General features: G+C 43.1%; 3 long non-coding RNA genes and 22 other non-coding genes across 51 annotated transcripts in view; all 25 read right to left on the bottom strand.

Moving 5' to 3' along the window:
• Positions 1-23,069, bottom strand: part of LOC115529525 (uncharacterized) — a 29,570-nt gene extending 6,501 nt beyond the window's left edge. The window contains exons 1-23 of one of the 26 annotated variants that reach the window (XR_003973536.1): positions 23,016-23,069; positions 22,452-22,488; positions 22,013-22,259; positions 21,769-21,836; positions 21,528-21,601; positions 21,297-21,341; positions 20,981-21,047; positions 20,676-20,800; positions 20,354-20,413; positions 16,026-16,159; positions 15,688-15,753; positions 15,412-15,506; positions 15,078-15,143; positions 7,473-7,610; positions 7,136-7,201; positions 6,821-6,955; positions 6,493-6,552; positions 6,278-6,314; positions 5,054-6,103; positions 4,605-4,649; positions 4,377-4,403; positions 4,159-4,196; positions 3,463-3,502 (exon numbers count right to left, since the gene is read on the bottom strand). This is a non-coding gene — a long non-coding RNA (uncharacterized LOC115529525). Of the gene's footprint in view, positions 1-3,462; positions 3,503-3,909; positions 3,980-4,158; positions 4,197-4,376; positions 4,404-4,604; positions 4,650-5,053; positions 6,104-6,277; positions 6,315-6,492; positions 6,553-6,820; positions 6,956-7,135; positions 7,202-7,472; positions 7,611-12,615; positions 12,689-12,869; positions 12,992-13,195; positions 13,241-13,617; positions 14,693-14,864; positions 14,900-15,077; positions 15,144-15,411; positions 15,507-15,687; positions 15,754-16,025; positions 16,160-19,201; positions 19,319-19,490; positions 19,526-19,703; positions 19,770-20,039; positions 20,174-20,353; positions 20,414-20,675; positions 20,801-20,980; positions 21,048-21,296; positions 21,342-21,527; positions 21,602-21,768; positions 21,837-22,012; positions 22,260-22,451; positions 22,489-23,015 lie in introns of those variants that run through there. The other 25 variants (XR_003973534.1, XR_003973537.1, XR_003973541.1 and 22 more) reach the window with 25 other exon arrangements.
• LOC115530105 (small nucleolar RNA SNORD31) lies at positions 1,263-1,333 on the bottom strand. The gene has a single exon (XR_003973739.1). It is a non-coding gene; the product is annotated as a small nucleolar RNA SNORD31 (small nucleolar RNA).
• Positions 1,520-1,642, bottom strand: LOC115530049 (small nucleolar RNA SNORD22). The gene has a single exon (XR_003973691.1). It is a non-coding gene; the product is annotated as a small nucleolar RNA SNORD22 (small nucleolar RNA).
• On the bottom strand, positions 6,170-6,243 carry LOC115530107 (small nucleolar RNA SNORD31). Its single transcript, XR_003973741.1, has one exon. It is a non-coding gene; the product is annotated as a small nucleolar RNA SNORD31 (small nucleolar RNA).
• On the bottom strand, positions 6,383-6,453 carry LOC115530102 (small nucleolar RNA SNORD31). The gene has a single exon (XR_003973737.1). It is a non-coding gene; the product is annotated as a small nucleolar RNA SNORD31 (small nucleolar RNA).
• LOC115530100 (small nucleolar RNA SNORD31) lies at positions 7,026-7,096 on the bottom strand. Its single transcript, XR_003973735.1, has one exon. It is a non-coding gene; the product is annotated as a small nucleolar RNA SNORD31 (small nucleolar RNA).
• On the bottom strand, positions 7,681-7,751 carry LOC115530099 (small nucleolar RNA SNORD31). The gene has a single exon (XR_003973734.1). It is a non-coding gene; the product is annotated as a small nucleolar RNA SNORD31 (small nucleolar RNA).
• On the bottom strand, positions 7,929-8,051 carry LOC115530046 (small nucleolar RNA SNORD22). Its single transcript, XR_003973688.1, has one exon. It is a non-coding gene; the product is annotated as a small nucleolar RNA SNORD22 (small nucleolar RNA).
• Positions 8,582-12,453, bottom strand: LOC115529527 (uncharacterized). Of its 2 annotated transcripts, none has more exons than XR_003973561.1 (9): positions 12,389-12,453; positions 12,169-12,213; positions 10,591-10,662; positions 10,261-10,411; positions 9,919-9,972; positions 9,287-9,331; positions 9,057-9,083; positions 8,837-8,878; positions 8,582-8,654 (listed from the first exon to the last, which is right to left on the bottom strand). It is a non-coding gene; the product is annotated as an uncharacterized LOC115529527 (long non-coding RNA). The 2 variants fall into 2 exon arrangements; XR_003973562.1 differs by having other exon boundaries at positions 10,591-10,646.
• LOC115530090 (small nucleolar RNA SNORD26) lies at positions 9,155-9,220 on the bottom strand. The gene has a single exon (XR_003973726.1). It is a non-coding gene; the product is annotated as a small nucleolar RNA SNORD26 (small nucleolar RNA).
• Positions 10,481-10,551, bottom strand: LOC115530103 (small nucleolar RNA SNORD31). The gene has a single exon (XR_003973738.1). It is a non-coding gene; the product is annotated as a small nucleolar RNA SNORD31 (small nucleolar RNA).
• LOC115530048 (small nucleolar RNA SNORD22) lies at positions 10,739-10,861 on the bottom strand. The gene has a single exon (XR_003973690.1). It is a non-coding gene; the product is annotated as a small nucleolar RNA SNORD22 (small nucleolar RNA).
• Positions 12,511-12,575, bottom strand: LOC115530088 (small nucleolar RNA SNORD29). Its single transcript, XR_003973724.1, has one exon. It is a non-coding gene; the product is annotated as a small nucleolar RNA SNORD29 (small nucleolar RNA).
• LOC115530106 (small nucleolar RNA SNORD31) lies at positions 14,755-14,828 on the bottom strand. The gene has a single exon (XR_003973740.1). It is a non-coding gene; the product is annotated as a small nucleolar RNA SNORD31 (small nucleolar RNA).
• Positions 14,968-15,038, bottom strand: LOC115530094 (small nucleolar RNA SNORD31). The gene has a single exon (XR_003973729.1). It is a non-coding gene; the product is annotated as a small nucleolar RNA SNORD31 (small nucleolar RNA).
• On the bottom strand, positions 15,578-15,648 carry LOC115530098 (small nucleolar RNA SNORD31). Its single transcript, XR_003973733.1, has one exon. It is a non-coding gene; the product is annotated as a small nucleolar RNA SNORD31 (small nucleolar RNA).
• LOC115530097 (small nucleolar RNA SNORD31) lies at positions 16,230-16,300 on the bottom strand. Its single transcript, XR_003973732.1, has one exon. It is a non-coding gene; the product is annotated as a small nucleolar RNA SNORD31 (small nucleolar RNA).
• On the bottom strand, positions 16,473-16,595 carry LOC115530109 (small nucleolar RNA SNORD22). The gene has a single exon (XR_003973743.1). It is a non-coding gene; the product is annotated as a small nucleolar RNA SNORD22 (small nucleolar RNA).
• LOC115529528 (uncharacterized) lies at positions 17,124-18,393 on the bottom strand. The gene is made up of 5 exons (XR_003973563.1): positions 18,273-18,393; positions 17,824-17,868; positions 17,594-17,620; positions 17,374-17,415; positions 17,124-17,190 (listed from the first exon to the last, which is right to left on the bottom strand). It is a non-coding gene; the product is annotated as an uncharacterized LOC115529528 (long non-coding RNA).
• Positions 17,692-17,757, bottom strand: LOC115530091 (small nucleolar RNA SNORD26). Its single transcript, XR_003973727.1, has one exon. It is a non-coding gene; the product is annotated as a small nucleolar RNA SNORD26 (small nucleolar RNA).
• LOC115530092 (small nucleolar RNA SNORD31) lies at positions 19,594-19,664 on the bottom strand. The gene has a single exon (XR_003973728.1). It is a non-coding gene; the product is annotated as a small nucleolar RNA SNORD31 (small nucleolar RNA).
• Positions 20,244-20,314, bottom strand: LOC115530096 (small nucleolar RNA SNORD31). Its single transcript, XR_003973731.1, has one exon. It is a non-coding gene; the product is annotated as a small nucleolar RNA SNORD31 (small nucleolar RNA).
• LOC115530095 (small nucleolar RNA SNORD31) lies at positions 20,871-20,941 on the bottom strand. Its single transcript, XR_003973730.1, has one exon. It is a non-coding gene; the product is annotated as a small nucleolar RNA SNORD31 (small nucleolar RNA).
• Positions 21,119-21,241, bottom strand: LOC115530108 (small nucleolar RNA SNORD22). The gene has a single exon (XR_003973742.1). It is a non-coding gene; the product is annotated as a small nucleolar RNA SNORD22 (small nucleolar RNA).
• On the bottom strand, positions 22,327-22,392 carry LOC115530089 (small nucleolar RNA SNORD26). The gene has a single exon (XR_003973725.1). It is a non-coding gene; the product is annotated as a small nucleolar RNA SNORD26 (small nucleolar RNA).
• Positions 23,070-23,729: the final 660 nt, after the last annotated feature.

Here is a 23,729-nt window from a genome sequence, read left to right as displayed (position 1 = left end):
AGAGGAAAGAATTGTCAGGATGGACCAATCACCAGCAGCATTCATGCTGTCATTAACAAGCTAATCAGGGTTGTAAACCAATCAGTCATGAATGTTCAGACTGGGACGGTAATAATAAGTCATCATGTGCTTCATTGATAGTTTAGGTACAGTGACATGATCAGTGCATGATCGTCACACCTGTCATTTGCACAACTAGACCCTCCCACGGGATTCCAAGAGGTCACCTTACACCTGATACAGGGTTCTCAGTGCCGTCAAGGGCCAACAGGGAGGTTCGAGGCACTAGATTGCACATGTTCGACAGTAATGGGAGTTTCATTCACCATTTCATTTCTCAAATGGTTAAAGCAATGTCAAAAGCACAAACCTGCGTTCATGGGAAGACGTCAGCATCGTCCCGACACCCTGGTAAAGGCCCATGACAGCCATTTTAGAAGAATCTGCCATGGCCACTGGATTGAGACAGTGTGTGACGTAGTGTTTAAGGTGGCCGCCCCAAACGCCCAAAGTCAAATATCTGGAGGAAACAAAGGCCCGTTAGTGATCACGTGTATCGCACGAAACCAGCTGCTTAGTCTGTAATTATGGAGGATAAGAGTGTGTACCAATCAGTCATGAATCTTCAGACTGGGGCGGTAAAATGCAACATCCTTCTATAAAGCCATGGAGTGTTTTGTGATATGAACGTCAACATACCAAGATGACCCAGAACTGGGTTTGAGGACGCCATTCACAGGACAAGTCTAGGTCCTAGGAAAGCAAAGGACAAAATGCAGGAACTGTTCAGAGGCCATTTAAGTTGTACAAACGCAAAAAAACATTTAACATTTTGATCAGATTGATTTCTCAGTCATTTGCACAACTAGACCCTCCCACGGGATTCCAAGAGGTCACCTTACACCTGATACAGGGTTCTCAGTGCCGTCAAGGGCCAACAGGGAGGTACGAGGCACTAGATTGCACATGTTCGACGGGTTTAATGCTACAAGCATCATCATTTCACTTCTTAAGTGGTTTAAGCACTGTCAAATGCACAAACCTGCGTTAATGGAACAGAGTCAGCACCGTCCCCACACCTTAGTGAAGGCCCATGGCAGACATTTAAGAAACATCTGCCATGGCCCTGGGATTGAGGCAGCGTGTGACGTTATGGTTAACGTGACCGCCCCGAACATCCACATGACCAGAATCTGATGGAAAGAAAGGCCGTTAGTGATAACGTGGATCAAAGTAAACCAGCTGCTTAAGTCCGTCGTTATGGAGGATCAGAGTGTGTACCAATCAGTCATGAATCTTCAGACTGGGGCGGTAAAATGCAACATCATTCTATAGAGCCATGTAGTGTTTTGTGATATGAACGTCGACGTACCATGTTGACCCCAGATCTGGGTTTGAGGACTCGAGTGTGGCAGATCAACACTGGACCAGTCTAGCTCCGAGGAACCCTAGAGAGAAAAAATAAGCTTAACTTAATGCAGCACAAAGTCGGATGCCCGACACCCAGGTTTATAGAGACACCATTCAGACGGTTGCAAACACAACAGGCCGTCTCCTTGCTGCCTTGGCACCAGTGGGTTCACCTTCTCAGGTTCTGGCGTTGACCCAAGGCGTACGACATGTGGGGGTGTCATTGTTAGGGCTGTAACGATACACCAACTCACGTTTCGGTTTGTATCACGATTTCTGACCCACGGTTCGATACATCACACATTTTTCTTAATTTAAAAAGCATTTTATTTAAACACTTATTTAACAATTAACTTAACGTAACATTTTAATAACTAATAATTTGGAACACTGAAAAGATTTGAACAAAGAATGAATGAATAAATAACCCAAGATTGCAGTTGGAGGATGCTTGCAGGTAGGCAAAACCCCTCAACTAGTTTTGTGGTTTACGTATTTGAAAATATTAACGTCAAATCAATGATAGTATTTTAATAGTTTGGTAGCACTAACCAGCGTTCCCGCTAGAAAGAAACACTGCCGGTCAAAGTGACCTGCATAGGTTTAGTTTTCGGTCAAATATCCTGTTATCGCTTCTTATTAGGCTATGTAACTTAAATAATGACATAATCAGGCCGTATAGAATGCAACATGTTTAATAGCCTAACTTTCAAATAGATGGGAAAAAAACATGAAGATCTGATTCGCAATAACGAGGCAGTGTGTTACGAGTAGCGCATGCGTGCGCGAGAATGGCAGCGTGTGTGTCAGCGAGTTTGTGGACGAGCGAGGAGAGCGAGCGAGGAGAGCGAGCGAGGAGAGCGAGCGAGGAGAGCGAGCGAGGAGAGCGAGCGAGGAGAGCGAGCGAGGAGAGCGAGCGAGGAGTAGCGCGTATCTTCTAGTGAAGATACAAACGTTGTGCATAAGAATTAAGCACCCAGCCTGTCAATAATCGGTGGGCGCTTCATTCTGGCCTATAAGCAGAACTGCCGCCGGTCTAAGCATACAAAACACTAGACAGGAATCACAAAGGCTGTTTTTGCGCGCTTGGCCCACTCTGGCTAAATGTTGTTCATATCACATACGAGGACTTCACAGGCTGTGGAGAAATGCAATCCTCCGTAGCTAAGGAGTCATGTCATCACAGCGAGGGCATCTCATCGCAGACTTACGGCATCGATAAGAGGAGCGGTGTCAGCAGACTATTGTTTAGACTGATTATTGGCTAATTTCCATCGGCCAATTTGACCGGAGAGATACAATTTTGTCTGACATAAAAATGTTCTATTACCGGACACCAGAAACCCTGGCCCTAACAGCTCATATCACTTGGCTGATCTGGACTGGAAGGATAATGAGTTAGAAAGGCCGTGTAGTGCTTCTGCCTTCTCACACCGCGAGACAGGTTCGTGGCTTTGAGTGTCGCGATCTAGGTTTCGATACGCGTATCGTTACAGCCCTAGTCATTATGCATTCAAATGAGCCAACAACCCATGCAAACACGCAGCACCACCCGGTCTTTTCACACCCACCTTGGTTGGAGTAGAAATAGTTTCTGAACACCACCGCCAAGACACCTAAAGAAAAATGAGATTGGTTGAGGCTTTGACAGAAATGGTCCTAAAAACCCCAGCAGATTAGCTGGGCCCGAATCAGGTTAGGTTTCTCATCAGTAATTCAGACGAACGAGATTGTAATTTATGATCATCATTTCAAGCAAACTATAAAAAATATAACAAAAATAAATCCTCACCTTCATATGTGGGCGGTTTTCAAACTTGGACGATCTCACCGCAGCACCAAGTCCCATGTCTGTTGGCAGAAATGGACATAAGCAACTTCCCCATATAGTCAACACTCAATATGGGGTCTGAAGTTTCTCAGTAAGTTTGTATAGTTTCACATCGGTTCAAAGTGAGCTAGGTTTATCGTCATTGAAACACGGTGAAACAAGTGTACAAGCATTAAGATCATGTAGGACTCGCCTCAACAGTGGCCTCCATCTGACTAAGTGGCCAAAGTCCAGGTTTGTGAAGCTAGATCACATTTCCACCTGCAAGGAAACTTGTCGTTAGCCACACGTCTAGAAAACGTAGTTGAAGATGAAAAAGTCCCATCAAGGTTGGTCAGATTAAAAGTTGGCATCAATATAAATCAGCCATATGCTTGTCTATTGGATAATCACTTCAATCCCTCATTATATTCTTTTAGTGAAAAACTGAACACTCACCAGTCAACTATGCAGCCATCAACCTTTTTCTGTCACCGCAGCACCAACTCCCATGTCTGTTGGCAGAAATGGACATAAGCAACTTCCCCATATAGTCAACACTCAATATGGGGTCTGAAGTTTCTCAGTAAGTTTGTATAGTTTCACATCGGTTCAAAGTGAGCTAGGTTTATCGTCATTGAAACAACATTGGGAAGCAGGTGTACAAGCATTAAGATCTTGTGGGACTCGCCTCAACAATGGCCTCCATTGGACTAACTGGCCGAAGTCCAGGTTTGTGGAGCTAGTTCACATATCCACCTGCAGAGAACTTGTCGTTAGCCACACGTCTAGAAACCGTAGTTGAAGATGAAAAAGTCCCATCAAGGTTGGTCAGATTAAAAGTTGGCATCAATATAAATCAGCCATATGCTTGTCTATTGGATAATCATCACTTCAATCCCTCATTATATTATTTTAGTGAAGAACTGAACACTCACCAGTCAACTATGCAGCCATCATCCTTTTTCTGTCCATACTGTGAGAAAAATGAGATTTTAAAATCACGTCAAGTCTAACTGAACAGAGTTGAGCTCCATTGGGTTACTCAGAATCTGGTAAAGAAGTTTCTTCAAAGTGTGACTCGGTAAAAGCGTTGAAGATCATCATCGTAGCGTGGACATGGTCAAATACTAGCCCACTCCAATGTCTTAATTACCTCGGATTTCAGCCTTCATTGCTCCACCTATGTAGAGAAAGAAACAGTGTTAAACACTATTCTCAAAAATACATTTTGATCTCAAGCATACATTTTGCTACTCAGAATACTTTATGTCTTCCACAAAATATTCAGTGAGAGAGTTCAATAGCATCACGGTAGCAGTCAAGCTACGTTCATGGACGACCACTTCAAAGCCCACTTAACCCGTTATAAACTTCAATATACCTTTGTAGTGAGCAGTAAGGCAGTGTTCCTCTTCCACCTGAGACCCTAAAACAGAAAAAACACATTAACGCGTTGCAGACTCCATTGGTTCTGACACAGCCCAACACGTCCTAGGCCGATGGAATCCCACGATGTCTTCGTCAGGTTTATGCAGAGAACTGAGCGGCGAGTGTCTCCATTCAGAATAAATATGGTGCATTCACAGTCATTCAGAACAGGTCTGTGAAAGTTATCATCACTTGGAGACAGCACAAATAGAAGCGACGGTGTTAGACGACGCTATACTTGAATAGATTACGAACAAGAATGCCACGACATAGCCAGAAACACCACAACGCAGAATTTGAAATATTATACAGGATTGCATCGGTTTCCGGTTAAAGTCTGTTGAGGTTATATTAAGCAATACAAATTGAGTTATACCGCCGTTATAAGGGGACTCCACTTACCAACGCCTTCATGAAGTTAGACGGAACTACAACCTCTGGTGGTTCTAAGATACGTCCATGCTGATGCACGATAAGCTACTTCTTCTTTTATTAGTTACTGGTGATCTACAGGCCTTTCGGCGTCCTGCTGCCACCTACGGTTCATTCAGAGAATACATTTATTGTTTAGTGAACAAAAAACTCTTGTGGCATTTCTGCCACAATCTGGATACTATGAAATGTCTCCTTGTAACTTCGGGGGAAAAAAAGATAAATGGCTATCTTAATTTCAAAGGGAAAACCTCTTACGTTGGAGATCAACTTGATAGGGTGACACTGAAATAAAACCCGTTTCAATTTTTCCACCGAAATTAACTTCCCATCCTACAACTCACATTCCGTAAATGCAAATGGGCGTTAATTTTCTATAAAGCCATACAGCTTTAAACTCGTTTTATATTTGGTCTCGTATAGAGTTTTGGGCTGCAATATTTCATTTGGGAGAGGCATGGATAGTGAAAGTGGAGTGGACTAAGGCAACTACTTTAATGCATAGAAAAATCATACATTTCCATATTTGACATTAACCTCATTACTTGTATGAACCGAAACACTGTTTCTAATGTTTAACCATTACCTTTGTACTCAAGTTAAATGGACCTCACAACAGTTACCCAACCTGGCAATGTCATAACACTTAATATTTGAGGATCCTTGACCTCACTTTCCGCAAACTTGCCTTCCTCTGTACTGAAAACTATTTTACCCTGCGAGTTTGTTGCATTTCAACTACGTCCACACTCCTTATGAGATGCAAAATGTTGAATAAAACATGTTATTTCCTAGTGAAATAGTTACAAATAAGGTACTGAAGGATGAGGACCAAAATACTGCTTAACATGAGAAGCAATCACATCAGTCCTCCTTATTCACAATCAGTTCGATAGACAAGCATAAACCGGTTTCAAAGTTTTTTATTGAAAATCACTCCATGAGCCCAACGATGTGGAAGTTGCAGACATGAAGGGGGAGCCATATTGTAGACAACACTTCCAGCAGCACTGCAGTGACCTGAAGAGGACAGACTTATGTTAGACTGGACCAATCACCAACAACGTTCATGATGGCAATAACGAGCGAATCAGGGTTGTAAACCAATCAGTCATGAATGTTCAGACTGGGGCGGTAATAATAAGTCATCATGTGCTTCTCATTGATATATTAATTACAGTGACCTCAACATACCTTCCAGTAAGAAGCACCCACAGGATCCACAGACCACCTGGAAAGAACAAACGCGTTAGTGATCACGTGTATCACACTAAACCAGCTGCTGAAGTCTGTCGTTATGGAGGATCAGAGTGTGTACCAATCAGTCATGAATCTTCAGACTGGGGCGGTAAAATACAACATCATTCCATAGAGCCACTGAGTGTTATGTGATATCAACGTCAACATACCATGATGATCCAGATTTGAGGACGCCAGTGTAGCAGAGCAACACTGGACCCGTCTTGCTCCTAAGAAAAAGACAATTTAGGAAGCCTTTAGAGGCCATTGAAGTGGTCCATGCGCAAAGTACCTTTGGCATTATGATCAGATTTATTTTTCAGTCTAATGCACAACTAGACCTCCCCACGGGATTCCAAGAGGTCACCTTACACCTGATACAGGGTTCTCAGTGCCATCAAGGGCCAACAGGGAGGTTGGCACTAGATTGCACATGTTACTGTAAGCAACACATCCATCATTTCATTTAAATGGTTGCAGCACTGTCAATGCACCAACCTGCCTTCATGGAAAGACGTCAGCACCGTCCCGACGCCCTGGTGAAGGCCCGTGGCAGACATTTAAGAAACATCTGCCATGGCCACGGGATTGAGACGGCATCCGTCGTTGTGGTTAGCGTGACTGCCCCGATAACTGGAGGAAACAAAGGGCCATTAGTGATCATGTTTATCGCAGTAAACCAGCTGCTTAAGTCTGTCATTATGGAGGATCAGAGTGTGTACCAATCAGTCATGAATCTTCAGACTGGGGCGGTAAAATACAACATCATTCTATAGAGCCACGGAGTGTTTTAAGATATGAACGTCAACATACCATGATGATCCAGATCCAGATTTGAGGACGCCAGTGTAGCAGATCAACACTGGCCCAGTCTTGCTCCTAGGAAAGACAATTTAGGAAGCCTTTAGAGGCCATTGAAGTGGTCCATGCGCAAAGTACCTTTGGCATTATGATCAGTTTCATTTTTCAGTCTAATGCACAACTAGACCTCCCCACGGGATTCCAAGAGGTCACCTTACACCTGGATACAGGGTTCTCAGTGCCGTCAAGGGCCAACAGGGAGTTCATGAGAACTAGATTGCACATGTTACTGCGACTAGCCAAAATCATCATTTCATTCAAATGGTTGCAGCACTGTCAATGCACCAACCTGCATTCATGGAAAGACGTCAGCACCGTCCGACACCCTGGCATGGCACCCTACATGGCAGACATTTTAGAAACATCTGCCATGGCCACGGGATTGAGACGGCATGTGTCGTTGTGGTTAGCGTGACTGCCCCAATAACTGGAGGAAACAAAGGCCTGTTAGTGATCATGTTTATCGCAGTAAACCAGCTGCTTAAGTCTGTCGTTATGGAGGATCAGAGTGTGTACCAATCAGTCATGAATCTTCAGACTGGGGCGGTAAAATACAACATCATTCTATAGAGCCATGGAGTGTTTTGTGATATGAACGTCAACATACCATGATGATCCAGATCTGTTTTAAGGACACCAGGGTAGCAGATGAACACTGGACCAGTCTAGGAACCCTAGAACGAAAAAGGTAGCAACACCTTAATAAAGCCCCATACGTCTGCATGACACCCAGGTTCATAGAGACACCATTCAGACGGTTGCAACCACAACAGGTTATCCCCTTGCTGCCTTGGCACCAGTGGGTTCACCTTCTCAGGTTCTGGCGTTGACCCAAGGCGTAAGACATGTGGGGGTGTCATCATTAAGGAGACTAATTGCATTCAAATTACAGCCATTAAGCAACACCCAGTCTCTTCACACCCACCTTGGTTAGAGTAGAAGTAGTCTCTGAACACCATCGCCAAGACACCTAAAGCAAAATGAGATGGTTAGGCTTTGACAGAAATGGTCCCATTAATCCAGCAGATTACCTAGGCCTGAGTCAGGTTAGGTTTCTCATCAGTAATTCAGACGAACGAGATTCTAATTTATGATCATCATTTCAAGCCGACTGATACTTTTTTATTTATTTTTACAAATACGAATCCTCACCTTTAATTATGGGCGGTCTTCAAACTAGGACAATCTCACCACACCATCAACTCCCATGTCCTCCATCAACTCCCATGTCTGTTGGCAGAAATAGATATAAGCAACTTTCCAATATAGTCAACACTCAATATGGGGTCTGAAGATTCTCAGTAAGTTTGTATAGTTTCACATCGGTTCAAAGTGAGCTAGGTTTAACGTTATTGAAACACGGTAAAGCAAGGGTACAAGCATTAAGATCTTGTGGGACTCGCCTCAACAATGGCCTCCATTGGACTAACTGGCCGAAGTCCAGGTTTGTGGAGCTAGTTCACATTACCACCTGCAGAGAGAACTTGTCGTTAGCCACACGTCTAGAAACCGTAGTTCAAGATGAAAAGGTCCCATCAAGGTTGGTCAGATTAAAAGTTGGCATCAATATAAATCAGCCATATGCTTGTCTATTGGATAATCATCACTTCAACCCCTCATTTTATTCCATTAGTGAAAAAACTGAACACTCACCAGTCAACTATGCAGCCATCATCCTTTTTCTGTCCATACTGACTGAGAAAAATGAGATTTTAAAATCACATCAAGTCTAACTGAACAGAGTTGAGCTCCATTGGGTTACTCAGAATCTGGTAAAGAAGTTTCTTCAAAGTGTGACTCGGTAAAAGCGTTGAAGATCATCATTGTAGCGCTGACATGGTCAAATACTAGCCAACTCCAATATCTTAATTACCTCGTATTTTAGCCTTCATTGCTCCACCTATGTAGAGAAAGAAACAGTGTTAAACACTATATTCTCCAAAATACATTATGATCTCAAGCATACATTTTGCTACTCAGAATATTTTTCGTTTTCCACAAAATGTTCAGTGAGAGAGTTCAATAGCATCACGGTAGGAGTCAAGCTAGGTTCATGGACGACCACTTCAAAGCCCACTTAACCCGTTAAAAACTTCAATATACCTTTGTAGTGAGCAGTAAGGCAGTGTTCCTCTTCCACCTGAGAACCTAAAACAGAAAGAACAGATTAGCGCGTAGCAGACTCCATTGGTTCTGGCACAGCCCAACACGTGCTAGGCCGATTGAGTCCCACGATGTCTTCGTCAGGTTTATGCAGAGAACTGAGCGGCGAGTGTCTCCATTCAGAATAAATATGGTGCATTCACAGTCATTCAGAACAGGTCTGTGAAAGTTATCATCACTTGGAGACAGCGCCAATAGCAGCGACGGCGTTTCACAACGCTATTATTCAGTAGATTACACACGAGCATGCCAAGAAAATAACCTGACAAAACCACAACGCAGATTTTGAAATATTAAACATGATTGCATCGGTCACCGGTTAATGTATGTGGAGGTTATAAACACAAAATTTACTTTCAACTCCGTTAGAAGGCGAACCAACTTATTAATTACGTCTTGATCACCATCAAACATGCATGTGATCATGATTAACAGTTAACCAGCTGCTTAGTCTGTCATTATGGCGGATCAGAGTGTGTAACAATCAGTCATGAATCATCAGACTGGGGCGGTAAAATGCAACATCATTCTATAGCACCATGGAGTGTTTTGTGATATGAACGTCAACATACCAAGATGACCCAGAACTGGGTTTGAGGACGCCAGTCACAGGTCAAGTCTAGGTCCTAGGAAAGCAACAGACAAAATGCAGGAACTCTTCAGAGGCCATTTAAGTTGTTCATACGCAAAAAAACATTTGACATCATGATCAGATTTTTTCTCAGTCATTTGCACAACTAGACCCTCCCACGGGATTCCAAGAGGTCACCTTACACCTGATACAGGGTTCTCAGTGCCGTCAAGGGCCAAGGGGGAGGTACGAGGCTCTAGATTGCACATGTTCGACGGTTTTAGTGCATCATACATCATCATTTCACTTCTTTAGTGGTTGAAGCACTGTCAAATGCACAAACCTGCGTTAATGGAACAGAGTCAGCACCGTCCCCACACATTAGTGAAGGCCCATGGCAGACATTTAAGAAACGTCTGCCATGGCCACGGGATTGAGGCAGCGTGTGACGTTATGGTAAACGTGACCATCCCGAACATCCACATGACCAGAATCTGATGGAAAGAAAGGCTGTTAGTGATAACGTGGATCAAAGTAAACCAGCAGTTTATGTCCGTAGTTATGGAGGATCAGAGTGTGTACCAATCAGTCATGAATCTTCAGACTGGGGCGGTAAAATGCAACATCATTCTATAGAGCCATGGAGTGTTTTGTGATATGAACGTCAACCTACCAAGATGATCCAGATCTGGGTTTGCAGACGCAAGTGTGGCAGATCACTGGACCAGTCTATCGCAGAGGAACCCTGGAGATTAAAAAAAAAGAAGCAAAACCTTAATAAGGCACTTCAAGTCTTATGCATGACAAAGTTCTATAGAGACACCATTCAGACAGTTGCAACCACAACAGGTTATCCCCTTGCTGCCTTGGCACCAGTGGGTTCACCTTCTCAGGTTCTGGCGTTGACCCAAGGCGTAAGACATGTACGGGTGTCATCATTAATGAAACTAAATGCATTCAAATTACAGCCATTAACAACGGCATACATGCAGCACAGGGCTCCAGACTGACCAACTGGTCGCACTTTGCGACTTCAGTTTGAGTGCGAATGAATTTTACATCTGGTCACGCGTGTGCGTCCAGTAAATTTGCCCTTTTTTATTTTAACACGTTACACGTGGAAGGGATGCGACGATAAATCCGATATCTGGAGCAGGCCAAAGAGCGTGAGAAGGATGGGGAATGGCCACCGTTAGTGGCCAATGTTAGGAGGAGGAGGGTCTTAGAACCACCTAAATCGAACATGCCTAAACGTCCAAGAAGGAGAACAATTCAATACCTGCTACGTGGGTTTGAACAATGAGCAAGCCAACTATTGACTAGTTCTTCCGACCTGCGGCTACTGTACTCCAATGCCAGTGAGAGTCCTGCAAGGGGTCTTAATTTGCAAATCAGTGTCCACCCGAACCCGCAATATTTAAATCCGCATCGGACCCTTGTTCCGACAGCTGCACGAATTACATTCCACACCCGACCTGCTATAAACTGATACAGACGCCCGACTCGCACCCGAAGGAAAATTAGACGCATTAGATGGAACGTCAGGGAATTACACCATCTGGTGTTTGGCGCGGTGCTTCATATTGCTGTGCAAAAAGTCACATCATCCAAGTGTGATGGTTTTAGTTGACTCCTCCGCTCCTGAAAAACATATCGAGCACCGGAGAAGTCTCGCTCACAATCGCAAAACACACGGTTTTGAGGCAACCGACCCGACCCACAGCCGTGTCCGACAGCGTCCCTACAACTAAATTGTAAAAAGTCACTGAAGTAATTTCTTTGGCCGTAGTTTCCATATTCTAAAGACGCGTCTAGTTCAGCGTCATGCAGGCTGTGTTCAGTAAAATAAACAGCGATCTTCGCCGCATGTAGGCCTATCTACCTACGCCCACATTGAAATAATTTCGATGTTAAATGTTGATGGCGCAGTTGTTGAAATAAACAGGATTGATTTCATTAAAGCATAAAAGCCTCTCCCTGCGTCCTTGTGTATGCTTGTATACGAGGTACGTGTCGTTTGTGGGGGGTTAGGGTTTGTTTCCCTGGCACAAAAGTGGGAATAATTAAACAAAAAAACATCGGTATCGGCTATTGGTCAAATTGTTATCGTAAACATCGGCATCTGCCCAGAATTTCACAATCGGTGCATCCCTAGATGCGCCCCTAAAATGTTCAGTTAGGTGGCACATTACTCCTATTGAAAAAGGTTTGACTGGACCCCTGCAGTAGCACCCAGTCTTCTCACACCCACCTTGGTTGGAGTAGAAGTAGTCTCTGGACACCAGCGCCAAGACACCTGAAGAAAAATGATGGGTTGAGGAGTTGATAGAAATGGTCTCAAAAACCCAGCAGAATAGATAGGCCCGAGTCAGGTTAGGTTCCTCATCAGTAATTCAGACGAACGAGATTCTAAATTATGATCATCATTTCAAGCAGATTATGAATTTTTTTTTACAAAAGTGAATCCTCACCAACAAATGTGGACGGTTTTCAAACTGGGACGATCTCACCGCAGCATCAACTCCCATGTCTGTTGGCAGAAATGGACATAAGCAACTTCCCAATATAGTCAACACTCAATATGGGGTCTGAAGTTTCTCAGTAAGTTTGTATAGTTTCACATCGGTTCAAAGTGAGCTAGGTTTATCATCATTGAAACACGGTGAAACAAGTGTACAAGCATTTAGATCATGTGGAACTCGCCTCAACAATGGCCTCCATTGGACAAACTGGCCGAAGTCCAGGTTTGTGGAGCTAGTTCACATATCCACCTGCAGGGAGAACTTGTCGTTAGCCACACGTCTAGAAACCGTAGTTGAAGATGAAAAAGTCCCATCAAGGTTGGTCAGATTAAAAGTTGGCATCACTATAAATCAGCCATATGCTTGTCTATTGGATAATCATCACTTCAACCCCTCATTATATTCATTTAGTGAAAAACTGAACACTCACCAGTCGACTATGCAGCCAGCTTCCTTGTACTGTCCATACTACATCGGTGTAGCGTGGACATGGTGAAATACCAGCCAACTCCAATTGCTTTATTACCTTGGATTTACCCTTCATTGTCCAACCTATGTAGAGAAAAGCAACAGTATTAAACATTATATTCTCAAAGTCCATTTAGATCTCAAGCATACACTTAGCTACTCTGAATGTTTTACGTTTTCCAAAAAATATTCAGTGAGAGAGTTCAATAGCTTCACGGTAGCATTCAAAGTAGGTTGCATGGAAGACCAATTCCATGCCCACTTAACCAGTTAAAAACTTCTATATACCTTTGTAGTCGGCAGGTAGGCAGTGTTCCGCTTCCATCCGAGAACCTAAACAGAAGAAACAAATTAACGCGGTGCAGACTCCATTGCTTCTGCTTCAATCTACACAGCCCAACACGTGCTAGGCCGAAGCAAGCCCACGTGTCTTGGGCAGGTTATGCAAAGAACTGAGCGGCGAGTGTCTCCATTCAGAATAAATATGGTGCATTCACAGTCATTCAGAACAGGTCTGTGAAAGTTATCATCACTTGGAGACAGCACAAATAGAAGCGACGGTTAGACGACGCTATACTTCAAAAGATTACGAACAAGAATGCCATAGCCAGAAACACCACAACGCAGAATTGGAAATATTATACAGGATTGCATCGGTTTCCGGTTAAAGTCTGTTGAGGTTATATTAAGCAATACAAATTGAGCTATACCGCCGTTATAAGGGGACTCCACTTACCAACGCCTTCATGAAGTTAGACGGAACTACAACCTCTGGTGGTTCTATGATACGTCCACGGGTCCATGCTGATGAACGATGAGCTACTTCTTCTTTTATTAGTTACTGGTGATCTACAGGCCTTTCGGCGTTCTGCTGCCACCTACGGTTCATTCAGAGAATACATTTGTTTGAACAAAAAACTCTTGTGGCATTTCTGCCACAATCTGGATACTATGAAATGCCTCCTTGTAACTTCGGGGGAAAAAAAGATAAATGGCTGTTTTAATTTCAAAGGGAAAACCTCTTACGTTGGAGATCAACTTGATAGGGTGACACTGAAATAAAACCCGTTTCAATTTGTCCACCGAAATTAACTTCCCATCCTACAACTCACATTCGGTAAAAGCAAATAGGCGTTCATTTTCTATAAAGCCATACAGCTTTAAACTCGTTTTATATTTGGTCTCGTAGAGTTTTGGGTTGCAATATTTCATTTGGGAGAGGCATGGATAGTGAAAGTGGAGTGGACTAAGGCAACTACTTTAATGTATAGAAAAATCATTTCCATATTTGACATTAACCTCATTACTTGTATGAAGTGTAACACTGTTTTTAATGTTTAACCATTACCTTTGTACTCAAGTTAAATGGACCTCACAGCAGTCACCCAACCTGGCAGATGTCATAACACTAATATTTGAGGATCCTTGACTTCACTTTCCGCAAACTTGCCTTCCTCTGTACTGAAAAACTTTTACCCTGCGAGTTTGTTGCATTTCAACTACGTCCGCACTCCTTATGAGATGCTTAATGTTTAATATAAACATGTTATTTCTTAGTGAAATAGTTACAAATAAGGTACTGAAGGATGAGGACCAAAATACTGCTTAACATGAGAAGCAATCACATCAGTCCTCCTTGATCACAATCAGTTCAATAGACGAGCATAAACCGGTTTCAAAGTTTTTTTATTGAAATTCACTCCATGAGCCCAACGATGTTGAAGTTGCAGACATGAAGGAGGGCAGCCATATTGTAGACAACACTTCCAGCAGCACTGCAGTGACCTGAAGAGGACACTTGTCAGACTGGACCAATCACCAGCAACGTTCATGCTGCCAATAACGAGCGAATCAGGGTTGTAAACCAATCAGTCATGAATGTTCAGACTGGGGCGGTAATAATAAGTCATCATGTGCTTCTCATTGATATATTAATTACAGTGACACCTCAACATACCTTCCAGTAAGAAGCACCCACAGGATCCAGACCACCTGGAAAGAACAAACGCATTAGTGATCACGTGTATCGCAGTAAACCAGCTGCTTAAGTCTGTCGTTATGGAGGATCAGAGTGTGTACCAATCAGTCATGAATCTTCAGACTGGGGCGGTAAAATAAAACATCATTCTATATAGCCATGGAGTGCTTTGTGATATGAACGTCAACCTACCATGATGATCCAGATCTGGGTTTGCGGACTCAAGCGTGGCAGATGGACACTGGACCAGTATAGCTCCTAGGAAAAGATCATTTAGGAACTCTTAAGCGGCCAGTCTGGTTTTCCAAGCAAAGTACAGTAGGCACCATGATGATCAGAAAGAAAATCTGTCATTTGAACAACTAGCTCCTCCCACAGGATTCCAAGAGGTCACCTTACACCTGATACAGGGTTCAGTGCCTTCAGGGGCCAACAAGGATGGAAGCAACTAAATTGCACATTTTCGACTGTGGAGGATGCTCATCATTACATTTCTCAAATGGTTGAAGCACTGTCAAATGCAAACCTTTGTTCATGGAAAGACGTCAGTACCCTCCACACAACCTAGTGAAGGCCCATGGCGTGTGACGATATGCTTACGACCCCCGAAACGTCCACCATCTGGAGGAAACAAAAGGCCCGTTAATGATCATGTTTATCGCAGTAAACCAGCTGCTTAAGTCCGTCGTTATGGAGGATCAGAGTGTGTACCAATCAGTCATGAATCTTCAGACTGGGGCGGTAAAATACAACATCATTCTATAGAGCCATGGAGTGTTTTAAGATATGAACGTCAACATACCATGATGATCCAGATCCAGATTTGAGGACGCCAGGGTAGCAGATCAACAATGGACACGTCTTGCTCCTAGGAAAAAGACAATTTAGGAAGCCTTTAGAGGCCATTTAAGTGGTCCATGTGCCAAGACCCTTTGGCAATATGATCAGATTTATTTTTCAGTCTAATGCACAACTAGACCTCCCCACGGGATTCCAAGAGGTCACCTTACACCTGATACAGGGTTCTCAGTGCCGTCAAGGGCCAACAGGGAGGTAAATGCTTGCTAGATTGCACATGTTACTGTCGGTGCTATCATCATCATTTCATTTAACTGGTTGCAGCCCTCTCAATGCACCAACCTGCCTTCATGGAAAGACGTCCGCACCGTCCGACACCCTGGTGAAGGCCCGTGGGAGCCATTTTAGAAACATCTGCCATGGCCACGGGATTGAGACGGCATCGGTCGTTGTGGTTAGCGTGACTGCCCCGATAACTGGAGGAAACAAAGGCCTGTTAGTGATCATGTTTATCGCAGTAAACCAGCTGCTTAAGTCTGTCGTTATGGAGGATCAGAGTGTGTACCAATCAGTCATGAATCTTCAGACTGGGGCGGTAAAATACAACATCATTCTATAGAGCCATGGAGTGTTTTGTGATATGAACGTCAACATACCATGATGACCCAGATGTTTTAAGGACACCAGGGTAGCAGATGAACACTGGACCAGTCTAGGAACCCTAGAACGAAAAAGGTAGCACCTTAATAAAGCCCCATACGTCTGCATGACACCCAGGTTCATAGAGACACCATTCAGACGGTTGCAACCGCAACAGGTTATCCCCTTGCTGCCTTGGCACCAGTGGGTTCACCTTCTCAGGTTCTGGCGTTGACCCAAGGCGTAAGACATGTGCGGGTGTCATCATTAAGGAGACTAATTGCATTCAAATTACAGCGATTAAGCAACACCCAGTCTCTTCACACCCACCTTGGTTAGAGTAGAAGTAGTCTCTGAACACCAGCGCCATGACACCTAAAGCAAAATGAGATGGTTAGGCTTTGACAGAAATGGTCCCATTAATCCAGCAGATTACCTAGGCCTGAGTCAGGTTAGGTTTCTCATCAGTAATTCAGACGAACGAGATTCTAATTTATGATCATCATTTCAAGCCGACTGATATACTTCTTTTTTTTCAAATACGAATCCTCACCTTTAATTATGGGCGGTTTTCAAACTAGGACAATCTCACCACACCATCAACTCCCATGTCCACCATCAACTCCCATGTCTGTTGGCAGAAATAGACATAAGCAACTTTCCAATATAGTCAACACTCAATATGGGGTCTGAAGATTCTCAGTAAGTTTGTATAGTTTCACATCGGTTCAAAGTGAGCTAGATTTAACGTTATTGAAACACGGTAAAGCAAGTGTACAAGCATTAAGATCTTGTGGGACTCGCCTCAAAAATGGCCTCCATTGGACTAACTGGCCGAAGTCCAGGTGGAGCTATTTCACATTACCACCTGCAGGGAGAACTTGTCGTTAGCCACACGTCTAGAAACCATAGTTCAAGATGAAAAGGTCCCATCAAGGTTGGTCAGATTAAAAGTTGGCATCAATATAAATCAGCCATATGCTTGTCTATTGGATAATCATCACTTCAACCCCTCATTTTATTCCGTCAGTGGAAAAAACTGAACACTCACCAGTCAACTATGCAGCCATCATCCTTTTTCTGTCCATACTGTCTGAGAAAAATTAGATTTTAAAATCACGTCAAGTCTAACTGAACAGAGTCGAGCTCCATTGGGTTACTCAGAATCTGGTAAAGAAGTTTCTTCAAAGTGTGACTCGGTAAAAGCGTTGAAGATCATCATCGTAGCGTGGACATGGTCAAATACTAGCAAACTCCAATGTCTTAATTACCTCGGATTTTAGCCTTCATTGCACAACCTATGTAGAGAAAGAAACAGTGTTAAACACTATATTCTCAAAAATACATTTTGATCTCAAGCATACATTTTGCTACTCAGAATATTTTACGTTTTCCACAAAATATTCAGTGAGAGAGTTCAATAGCATCATGGTAGCAGTCAAGCTAGGTTCATAGACGACCACTTCAAAGCCCACTTAACCCGTTAAAAACTTCAATATACCTTTGTAGTGAGCAGTAAGGCGGTGTTCCTCTTCCACCTGAGAACCTAAAACAGAATGAACACATTAACGCGTTGCAGACTCCATTGGTTCTGACACAGCCCAACACGTGCTAGGCCGATGGAATCCCACGATGACTTCGTCAGGTTTATGCAAAGAACTGAGCAGCGAGTGTCTCCATTCAGAATAAATATGGTGCATTCACAGTCATTCAGAACAGGTCTGTGAAAGTTATCATCACACGGAGACAGCACAAATAGAAGCGACGGTGTTAGACGACGATATACTTCAAAAGATTACGAACAAGAATTCCACGACATAGCCAGAAACACCACAACGCAGAATTTGAAATATTATACAAGATTGCATCGGTTTCCGGTTAAAGTCTGTTGAGGTTATATTAAGCAATGCAAATTGAGTTATACCGCCGTTATAAGGGGACTCCACTTACCAACGCCTTCATGAAGTTAGACGGAACTACAGCCTCTGGTGATTCTATGATACGTCCATGCTGGTGCACGATAAGCTACTTCTTCTTTTATTAGTTACTGGTGATCTACAGGCCTTTCGGCGTTCTGCTGCCACCTACGGTTCATTCAGAGAATACATTTATTTTTTGTTTGCTAAACAAAAAACGTTCTCTGGCATTTCTGCCACAATGTGGACACTATGAAAGTGTCTCCTTGTAACTTCGGGGGAAAAAAAGATAAATGGCTATTTTAATTTCAAAGGGAAAACCTCTTACGTTGCTGATCAACTTGATAGGGTGACTGAAATATAACCTGTATCAATTTGTCCACCGAAATTAACGTCCCATCCTACAACTCACATTTCGTAATTGCAAATAGACGTTATTTTATATAAAGCCAGCTTTAAAAACGTTTTATATTTGGTCTCGTATAGGGTTTTGGGCTCCAATTTTATTTGGTGGGTGAGGCATCGATAGTGAAAGTGGACTAGGGCAACCAATTTAATGTATAGAAAAATCACACATTTCCATATTTGACATTAACCTAATTACTTGTATGAACCGTAACACGGTTTCTAATGTTTAACCATTACCTTTGTACTCAAGTTAAATGGACCTCACAGCAGTCACCCAACCTGGCAGATGATATAACACTAATATTTGAGGATCCTTGACCTCACTTTCCAAAAACTTGTCTTCCTCTGTACTGAAAAACTATTTGACCCTGCGATTTTGTTGCATTTCAACTACGTCCGCACTCCTTATACGATGCAAAATGTTTAATAAAAACATGCAATTTCTTAGTGAAATAGTAACAAAGGTACTGAAGGATGAGGACCAAAATACTGCTTAACATGAGAAGCAATAGCATCAGTCCTCCTTATCCACAATGAGTTCGATAGACAAGCATAAACCGGTTTCAAAGTTATTTATTGAAAATCACTCCATGAGCCCAACGATGTGGAAGTTGCAGACATGAAGGAGGGCGGCCATATTGTAGACAACACTTCCAGCAGCACTGCAGTGACCTGAAGAGGACAGACTTGCGTTAGACTGGACCAATCACCAACAACGTTCATGATGGCAATAACGAGCGAATCAGGGTTGTAAACCAATCAGTCATGAATGTTCAGACTGGGGCGGTAATAATAAGTCATCATGTGCTTCATTGAGTTTAGTTACAGTGACACCTCAACATACCTTCCAGTAAGAAGCACCCACAGGATCCAGACCACCTGGAGAGAACAAACGCGTTAGTGATCACGTGTATCACAGTAAACCAGCTGCATAAGTCGGTCGTTATGGAGGATCAGAGTGTGTACCAATCAGTCATGAATCTTCAGACTGGGGCGGTAAAATAAAACATCATTCTATAGAGCCACGGAGTGTTTTGTGATATGAACGTCAACCTACCAAGATGATCCAGATCCAGATTTGAGGACGCCAGTGTGGCAGATGAACACTGGCCCAGTCCTGCTCCTAAGAAAAAGACAATTTAGGAAGCCTTTAGAGGCCATTGAAGTGGTCCATGCACAAAGTCCCTTTGACATTATGATCAGATTTATTTTTTTCAGTCTAATGCACAACTAGACCTCCCCACGGGATTCCAAGAGGTCACCTTACACCTGATACAGGGTTCTCAGTGCCGTCAAGGGCCAACAGGGAGGTTGGCATTAAATTGCACATGTTCCTGTCAGCAACACATACATCATTTCATTTAACTGGTTGCAGCCCTCTCAATGCACCAACCTGCCTTCATGGAAAGACGTCAGCACCGTCCGACACCCTGGTGAAGGCCCGTGGCAGACATTTAAGAAACATCCGCCATGGCCACGGGATTGAGGCAGCATCGGTCGTTGTGGTTAGCGTGACTGCCCCAATAACTGGAGGAAACAAAGACCCGTTAGTGATCATGTTTATCGCAGTAAACCAGCTGCTTAAGTCTGTCGTTAAGGAGGATCAGAGTGTGTACCAATCAGTCATGAATCTTCAGACTGGGGCGGTAAAATACAACATCATTCTATAGAGCCATGGAGTGTTTTGTGATATGAACGTCAACCTACCATGATGATCCAGATCCGAGGATGCCAGGGTAGCAGATCAACACTGGCCCAGTCCTGCTCCTAGGAAAAAGACAATTTAGGAAGCCTTTAGAGGCCATTGAAGTGGTCCATGCGCAAAGTCTTTTTGGCATTATGATCAGATTTATTTATTTTCAGTCTGATGCACAACTAGACCTCCCCACGGGATTCCAACAGGTCACCTTACACCTGATACAGGGTTCTCAGTGCCGTCAAGGGCCAACAGGGAAGTCTTGCGTACTAGATGATGATGGGTGAAATCATCATTTCATTTAAATGGCTGCAGCACTGTCAATGCACAAACCTGCATTCATGGAAAGACGTCAGCACCGTCCCGACGCCCAGGTGAAGGCCCGTGGCAGACATTTTAGAAAGTCCACGGGATTGAGGCAGCATCAGTCGTTGTGGTTAACGTGACCGCCCCGATAACTGGAGGAAACAAAGACCCGTTAGTGATCACGTGCATCACAGTAAACCAGCTGCTTAAGTCCGTCGTTATGGAGGATCAGAGTGTGTACCAATCAGTCATGAATCTTCAGACTGGGGCGGTAAAATACAACATCATTCTATAGAGCCATGGAGTGTTTTGTGATATGAACGTCAACATACCATGATGATCCAGATCTGTTTCAAGGACACCAGGGTAGCAGATGAACACTGGACCAGTCTAGGAACCCTAGAACGAAAAAGGTAGCAACACCTTAATAAAGCCCCATACGTCTGCATGACACCCAGGTTCATAGAGACACCATTCAGACGGTTGCAACCGCAACAGGTTATCCCCTTGCTGCCTTGGCACCAGTGGGTTCACCTTCTCAGGTTCTGGCGTTGACCCAAGGCGTAAGACATGTGCGGGTGTCATCATTAAGGAGACTAATTGCATTCGCATTACAGCCATTAAGCAACACCGTCTCTTCACACCCACCTTGGTTGGAGTAGAAGTAGTCTCTTAACACCAGCACCATGACACCTAAAGCAAAATGAGATGGTTAGGCTTTGACAGAAATGGTCCCATTAATCCAGCAGATTACCTAGGCCTGAGTCAGGTTAGGTTTCTCATCAGTAATTCAGACGAACGAGATTCTAATTTATGATCATCATTTCAAGCCGACCGATATACTTTTTTATTTTTTTTTTTACAAATACGAATCCTCACCTTTAATTATGGGCGGTTTTGAATGACAATCTCACCACACCATCAACTCCCATGTCCTCCATCAACTCCCATGTCTGTTGGCAGAAATAGACATTAGCAACTTTCCAATATAGTCCCATTCATATGGAATCTGAAGTTTCTCAGTAAGTTTGTATAGTTTCACATCGGTTCAAAGTGAGCTAGGTTTATCGTCATTGAAACACGGTAAAGTTGACTAGCATTAAGATCTTGTGGGACTCACCTCAACAATGTCCTCCATTGGACAAACTGGCCGAAGTCCAGGTTTGTGAAGCTATTTCACATTCCCACCTGCAGAGAGAACTTGTTAGCCACACTTCTAGAAACTGTAGTTTAAGATGAAACAGTCTCTTGAGGTTAATCAGATTAAAATTGGCATCACTAAAAATCAGCCATATGCTTGTCTATTGGATAATCATCACTACACCCCGTCATTTTATTCAGTTATTAAAAAACGGAACACTCACCATTCTAGGCAGCCATCATCCTTGTTCTGTCCATACAGTCTGTGAGAAAAAGGGGATTTTAAATCTCGTCAAGTCTTATTGAACTGAGGTGGGCTCCGTTGGGTTACTCAGAATCTGGTAAAGAAGTTTCTTCAAAGTTGGATTCGGCAAGAGAGAGTTCAAAGATCATCATTGTAGCGTGGACATGGGTAAATACCATCAAACTCCAATGGCTCCAATACCTTCGAATAGGTCTGCATTGTCCAACCTATGTAGAGAAATCAACAGTATTCAACATTATATTCTCAAAGCACATTTAGACCTCTAAATACTTCGCTACTCAGAATATTTTACGTTTTCCACAAAATATTCAGTGAGAGAGTTCAATAACATCACGGTAGCAGTCAACCCAGGTTGCATGGACGTCTACTTCCAAGCCCACTTAACAAGTTCCATTTACCTTTGGCGTTTGCCGTAAGGTAGTGTTCGGCTTCCATCTGAGAAGAAAAAAGTAACTCATTAACTGCAGTCTACAGAGCACAACACGTGCTAGTCGTTTTGGACAGGTTTATGTTAAGAACTGAGCGGCCAGGGTCTCCATTCAGGATAAAAATGGTGCATTCACAGTCATTCAGAACAGGTCTGTGTAGTTATCATCATTATAAGAGACACCGAAAATGGCCGCAGCAGTGACACCCAAGCTCGGGTTAAAAGGTGCCGATACTCCCATTAAAAATATCACGCGTTAAATGTAGGACACTGGTTACAAAACGCATAAAATTAATGTTCTTTGAAAAACGATCACATTTAGCCCGTCGATGGCCATGGATGGTTACGTGTTGTGTGAAACATCCACCACTGGTAGTGCTTATTGGACAACCGCCAAGTACGCTTTAACTGAAGAAAGCCGCACTACAGTGCAAGTACTATTGACTTCAAATGTACAACAAAGACTAAACCAAAGATAACTTGAATATCTAATCCTACTAAAAAATAAATGGTCTTCGCTTGACTATGAACTTACCTTAACGGAAGGGTTGCAGGAGTGGAAAGAGCAATGGCGGCATCAGATATTTATACCTCCCTCTTCCCAGCCCCGCCCTCTACGCTTCTTCTTCCTTTTCTTTTCTTGGTAGGCTAGACACCTTATACGGGGTATTATTGCCTCCTACTGTTTATCTAGAGAAGGTACATTTGGCATTTCGAGTAAAGAGATTATAAATAACGTTCTAGCATCCAGCTTTGTTGTCCTAAAGTAGCCTACTGAAAGAGATTTTATTTTATCCGATGGATTTTGTCCCAGGATAGATTTTGCAGAGAATGTGTCAGCTCCAATTTCTGCCAATACCTTAAACATGACCTTCCTGATTTGTAAATTCTAAATTACACTTTGTTTGAATGTTTCTGATCCCCACATGCTACCAGAGAATGTCTAATATTCGTAAACGGGCTCTGATGCTACCCACATACAATTCAGAAGTTTCCCTACTAAATGTATCTCCAATCCTATACAGTGTCCCAATCTCAATGTAATGTACACCTTCCTCCGTCATGTACCTGGTAGGGCTATGTCTTCTCCAATCTACTTTCTCCTGGATTGGATATAAATGTTGTTCCCTTTTAATTTATGACCACTCAATACATACAACATGGATGAAAACCAACCTTTATTTAAAAGAATACATCAATATTCCTGACAAATATACAATATTATTCACAATTGCACATATCAACAAAA

The sequence above is a fragment of the Gadus morhua genome, chromosome 17, assembly GCF_902167405.1.
Source record: "Gadus morhua chromosome 17, gadMor3.0, whole genome shotgun sequence".
Classification (NCBI taxonomy): Eukaryota; Metazoa; Chordata; class Actinopteri; order Gadiformes; family Gadidae; genus Gadus; species Gadus morhua.
This window is presented reverse-complemented; position numbering and strand designations above follow the sequence as displayed.